The 5732-nt window shown below is 41.9% G+C and overlaps 1 non-coding gene across 1 annotated transcript; it reads right to left on the bottom strand.

Moving 5' to 3' along the window:
- Nucleotides 1–709: 709 nt before the first annotated feature.
- Nucleotides 710–816, bottom strand: LOC121848180. Its single transcript, XR_006084898.1, has one exon. It is a non-coding gene; the product is annotated as a U6 spliceosomal RNA (small nuclear RNA).
- Nucleotides 817–5732: the final 4916 nt, after the last annotated feature.

Here is a 5732-nt window from a genome sequence, read left to right as displayed (position 1 = left end):
ATTATTTTAAGTTATCCTTAAATCTTGTTAGTGAAACAAGATGAAATGCCAATTATTGTTTCTTGATAGAAATAAAGATATAGATCTGGATTAGTCATTGCTTTAGTTTTGTGAATCTCATGGGGGGTTTTATTTTTTCTCTACACTTTAAAACCTTAACCGAAAAAGGTTTTAAAAGATCAAGAATAATGCAATTAATGGCTACTTAGTTGTCTCGATTCAAGGTTAGTTGAGCAACTGGAAGTAGAGAGTGATGATGGATGGAAAAACTCTTACTGAGCAGGGAATTCATCAATGGCCAGTGCTAGGTACCATTCATGTTGGGGGAGGGGAAAACTGTATTGTTGGAGATCCTGTGCTTTAAATTGGATGTTAAACCAATGTCATATCTGCCCATCCAAGTTAAAGATCCCATGACACTATTCGAAAAGAGAAAGAAGTTTCCCCCAGTGTTTCCCAAGTAAATGAACAATTCTATTTGGAGGATTGTTGGCCAAGGCACCAGAAGAAACTCTATTCTCTTTTCAAACAGTGCATTGGATCTTTAACATCCACTTGAATAGGCATAGTTTAATGTCTTATCTGAAGAATGGCATTTTTGATAATCCAACACTTTCTCAGCATTGGAGTGGAGTTCACAATCTTGACTTGGAGCTTCAAATCATGTGACTCAGAGGTGAAAGTGCTAATCAACTGAGCCACGTTGACCCACAATATGCAACATTTCATAAATCTGCACGCCAGCTTTGTGCAGGGGCCATAGGAATTTTATCTGTATGTTTCCAATTGTAATACATGTGCTGCCAAAGCGAGCACAAGGTTGTCGGTAAGATGCTGTTATTCTAAATTGGCTACTGTGTTCACCTTCAAAATATAGTCAAAATAAGTTACAATATATCCTGTGAAGTGCTTAAAGACATTCTCTCGATGTGAAAGATGCTATATTAATTGTAGGGATTATTATTCAAAAAATATTTGTAGAACAAACTTGTAATATTTTAAAATGTGCATATTATACTAAGTGACAAGGATAAGCGAGATGAATAGCATTCAAAGATATCTGGACCAACTAAACAGATGAGCTGGATAAGGACAGATGGAGTTTAATGTGAATAAATCTAAAGCAATGCATATTGAAACAGGAAACATATGCAGATATTGAATGGTGCCCATTAGCAAAGGAGGAAAAGGAAAGGATTTAGGTGGGATTATTAATCATTACATTAAACTCTTCAGTAGGCCCGATACTGTCGGCAACAATTAAATTACCTAATTAAATATTAGACTCCAGCTCAACAACATCAACTCTTACATTTTGAGAAATTGTTGCAGGTGAGTATTAAAGTGGTTAAAGATGAGAGGAGAGGGTATGAAGTGGATGGACTCCAGGATAGAATTTTTCTGAGGGGAGGGAGCGGCCAGAGACGTATAGTTGCAGGGAGATTACAGATAGTGAAGGGCAAGGCCATGGAGGGAGTTGAACATGATATGAGAACCCCAAATTTGATAGACTGGGAATGGACAGCCAGTGGAGCATAGACTCATTTGAGGGAGGACATGGGCTGCAGAGTTCTGGATGGTATGCAACTTGTGTAGGGAGGAATGGGAACTTTGAATAGTCACAAGGACCATTTACTGTAAATTGAAGCTTGTTTTATTCTAACCTCAAATAGATCACTGGTGAGTTCACATTTGAGAGATGGAATGCAGTTTGAAACCTTACCTGTTAAAGGATATTAATACATGACTTGTTTTTAATTGGGAAAAAAGTTTGAGGAAAGACCAAAGCTAGGTCTTTTAAATGCTGAGAGGCATGAATAATTTAGATGTAAGGGCTTTTTTGATGTGGTTTGTAAGTGTAGATTTATATGACACACAATCAAAATTTACACATTTATTTTAAAGGATCTAGGAAAGCTTGATAAATATCTGATCGAGAACAGTACTTACTTACAGGAAGAGACGCAGGCTTAACTAATCCAAAATTCAATGGGATATGATGTGCCATTATGTTCCACTGGATCAGGAAACAGTAGGGAGGATTGCCTGCTCTCTCTCTTTCTTCATGCTTTCTTATATATTTCACTTGATGGCCATAATGAAGGATGACAAATCAGCAAGTGTCAGCCTGGCTCAGTTGGTAGCATGCATGCATCTGAGTCAGATGGTTGTGGGTTCAAGCCCTATGTCAGGATATGAATTCATACGGTCTTGGCTGACACATCAATGTAATACGGTTGGGTGTTGCATTGTCACCGACAAAATATACAGTCAATTCACTTTACAGTATTTTCTGTGAAGCGCTTTGAGATGTCTAGAAAATGTAACAAGGCGCTATATCAAATGCAAGGATTATTATTATTATTGTTGTCGGAGGTGCGTCCTTTGGATGAAACGTTAAATCATTGATGGTCGGTTCAGGTGGACTGTAAGGGTCCCATGGTTCTATACGAAAAGTGAATAGAGTTTCTTCTGGTATCCTTGCCAACAATTCCACAGATAAAATTGGTTACTCATTCACGGCTGCTTTGTGAGATATTACTGTGTGCCAATTGGCCAGCATGTGTATCTACAAAATACACAGTCACTATAGTTTACAATATATTCTGTGACATGTTTTGAAACCTCCTCACGATGTGAAATGCACTGCATCAAATGCTAGGATTATTGTTATTATTATTCAATTTGCCAATTTAAAATGTCAAACTTCAGATTGATTTGGCAATGAGAGTTTACTTGACGAATGCTGTTGACAATCTGTGATAGTCTATACGGATACTATAATTACTGTCATGCAGGTGCGTATTTGAATTCAGGTTATTCTTAAGAAGACTGGATATGATTATAAACCGTGGTTCAGATTATAAATAAATCTTCACGTTGCTAAATTACACAGAAAAAATTAAAAACATGCATCACTGATATTTTTACTGAGCCCCAGCCAAGCAAGATAAAGCAATGATCTCCATTTAAATTAAAAGAAAAACAGATCTATTTCAATGCATTACAGGGTGGTACCATTTTTTCCTTTAGATATTTTATATTGTCGCATCAAATGAAGGTTAGCCAATTTCTTGATAATATTTCAGAGCTGTAGTAAAGTGCTGTCTCAGAGTCTATAAAATCCTGAACATAAACTGGAGGACTCCATTATGAAGCAAAACATTTACCATTATTGAAATACATAATTGAGATGGGCTTGAAAGAATATTTCAAACGCTCTTGTTCCTTGTGGGTGAACTGCCTACATTATTGCACTTCACCCAGCAGGGTTTTAATTTAGTCTCATCTTTAGATATCATCATTAATACATTTTGGAGCCATGCAAAACACTTCTTTTTACAGTGCAACAATGACATCTGGTGGTGGTTTGGTTAGAATATCCAAACCAGACGGAAAGTTTCACTTGCGGATGCAACCCACATAAAGAAATCTATAGTTAATCAAAATCTCTAGAATATTTATCTATCCCTCATTGCTCTTATTCAATCCTAGCCTTCCTCATTCCACAGACAATATTCTCTCACTTTATCCACACCTCAACCTTGATCCTCCTTCCTCAATTGCTATGTAGGGAACCGGACAGCAGCCTTACAACAACAGCAACAACAAAATTACACATGGAAAGCGCCTTTTAAGTCGAGAGGAAATGCCAAGGTGCCGTACAGTAAATATTTCAGACCCGAGCTGGGGGTTGGAATTGGGGAAGGTGGAGGGCAGTGGGGGAGGCAGGGTGATTGAGAGTACGGTTGAAGAGGAAGATCTTGAGATAGAACTTGAAGGAGGCAAGGGAGAGGGCGAGGCGGAGGGACTGCGGGATGGAGTTCCAGAGGGTGGGGGCAGACTGGTAGAAGGCCCGACCGCCAATGGTGTGGGCGGGTGAGGTGGGGGATGTGAAGCAGGCCGGAACCTGCTGAGCGGAGGGAGCGGGCAGGATAGTAGGGAGGAACAAAACCATGGAGGCCTTTGAAGGTGAGGACCAGGATCTTGAACTGTATCCTCTATGTGCTAGGAAGCCAGTGGAGGCGGGAGAGAATGGGGGTGATAGGATCACGGAGCCTGGTGTGGGAGAGGACACAGGCTGCAGAGTTCTGGATGATCTGCAGCCCATGGAGGGAGGAGTTGGGGAGACCAACAAGCAGTGAGTTTGCATAGTCAAGCATTGATGTTATGAATGCATGTATGAAGGTTTCAGCGGCCTGCGGTGTGAGACAGTGGCAGAGACGGTGATGTTGTGGAGGTGGGGAAGGCAGAGCGGGTCATGGCAAGGGTGTGGGGTAGAAAGAATAGTTGAGGGTTAAGCAAGATGCCAAGGTTCCGGACTGTCTTAGCAAAGTGGAGTGTGCAACTATGGATGGTGACGCTGTCAGCGCTTGAGGTGTGGAGGTGCTGATGGAAGCCAATCAGGAGAGCCTCGGTTTTGTTGACAAGCAGGAGCAATGGAGGGTAGAGGACAGGGGTGGAAACATTTTGGGGAAGCAGCTTGGGTTGGTGGCGGCAGCCAAAATGCGCACGCTGAGACTTAGAGGGAAAGGGGCCTGGTGAGGGGCGACTAGGCATGGTTATCCCACTGGCATGGGTCGTCATGGGGAGAAGGGGACAATCTTACAGTCCCAGTCAGTCCAGGCTGAGAAATTCAAAGGATGTGACGTCACACGGCAGCAGGTCTCTGGTTGTCTGTTGACCAGGAGAGTCAGCAATGGCCGCGACATTTAATTGAGCCTTTATAACCTATCCCTGGGGACCTGTTCCCTTCTGGAACCTTACTAAGCCATTTTCAAGGTGATCAGTTATGAGAAAAGTTATAGCAAAACCAACTTAACCGACTTGTTACCCATTGGAGTGCTCCATGCTAGAGTGTGAAGCTCTAACATGTACTGGAATTCAACTCATCCAAAATGCAACTCATCCAAAACTCCACCTCCTGCATTCTCATCCACACTAAACTCCACACCCCAATTACCCCAGTTCTTGCAAAACTCCACTGGCTCCCTGTCACAAAGTGGATCGACTTCAAGATCCTCAGTCTTGTGTTTAAATCCCTCCACGTCTTGGCACCCCACCCTACCTTTCCAACCTCTTCTCTCCGCATAGCACTACCTGCTGCCTCGGCTCTATTGGCTCCGGCCTCCTCCTTGTCCCTCGAATTCTTCATTCCACCATTCTCGGTCATGCCTTCAGCCACTACGCCCCAAAGCTATGGAACTCCCTCCCTCAATTCCTTTGCCTTGCCCCCTCTTTCCCCATTTTCAGGTTGTACCTGAAGACCTTCTTCTTCGACCATGCCTACAGTCACCTTCCCCCTCCCCTTGGCTCGGCATCAGGCTCCACCATTGTTAAGCATTCTGGGATGCTGCCCGTCATGGAAGGCGCTATAAAAATTTAAGTTGTTGTTGTTGGAATCTCTCTCGTTTCTTCAGTTACTCTTTGTAATTCTCTTTATTATTGCACATTAGTGCCAAATTTCAAGATCAAACAAGCAGCAAGAACCACAAACAAGTATATTGTCATGGGCCTGCAAAACTCTTTGATGTTGGACAAGTGAAGATGATTGTGTTGTCATAAGAAGTAATAATCATAACTCAGTCACTGCCGGATTATTGACTAATAATCCACAGTTCATAAGAATGGAATACAGTTCAGGGTGAAATATGCAACTTGTGATTGCTGATTAGTATCAGTGATTACCAGTAATGCTACAACAACCTGCATTTATGAAGACCCCTTCACCC

The sequence above is a fragment of the Callorhinchus milii genome, unplaced genomic scaffold (assembly GCF_018977255.1).
Source record: "Callorhinchus milii isolate IMCB2004 unplaced genomic scaffold, IMCB_Cmil_1.0 Scaffold2, whole genome shotgun sequence".
Taxonomy (NCBI): Eukaryota; Metazoa; Chordata; class Chondrichthyes; order Chimaeriformes; family Callorhinchidae; genus Callorhinchus; species Callorhinchus milii.
This window is presented reverse-complemented; position numbering and strand designations above follow the sequence as displayed.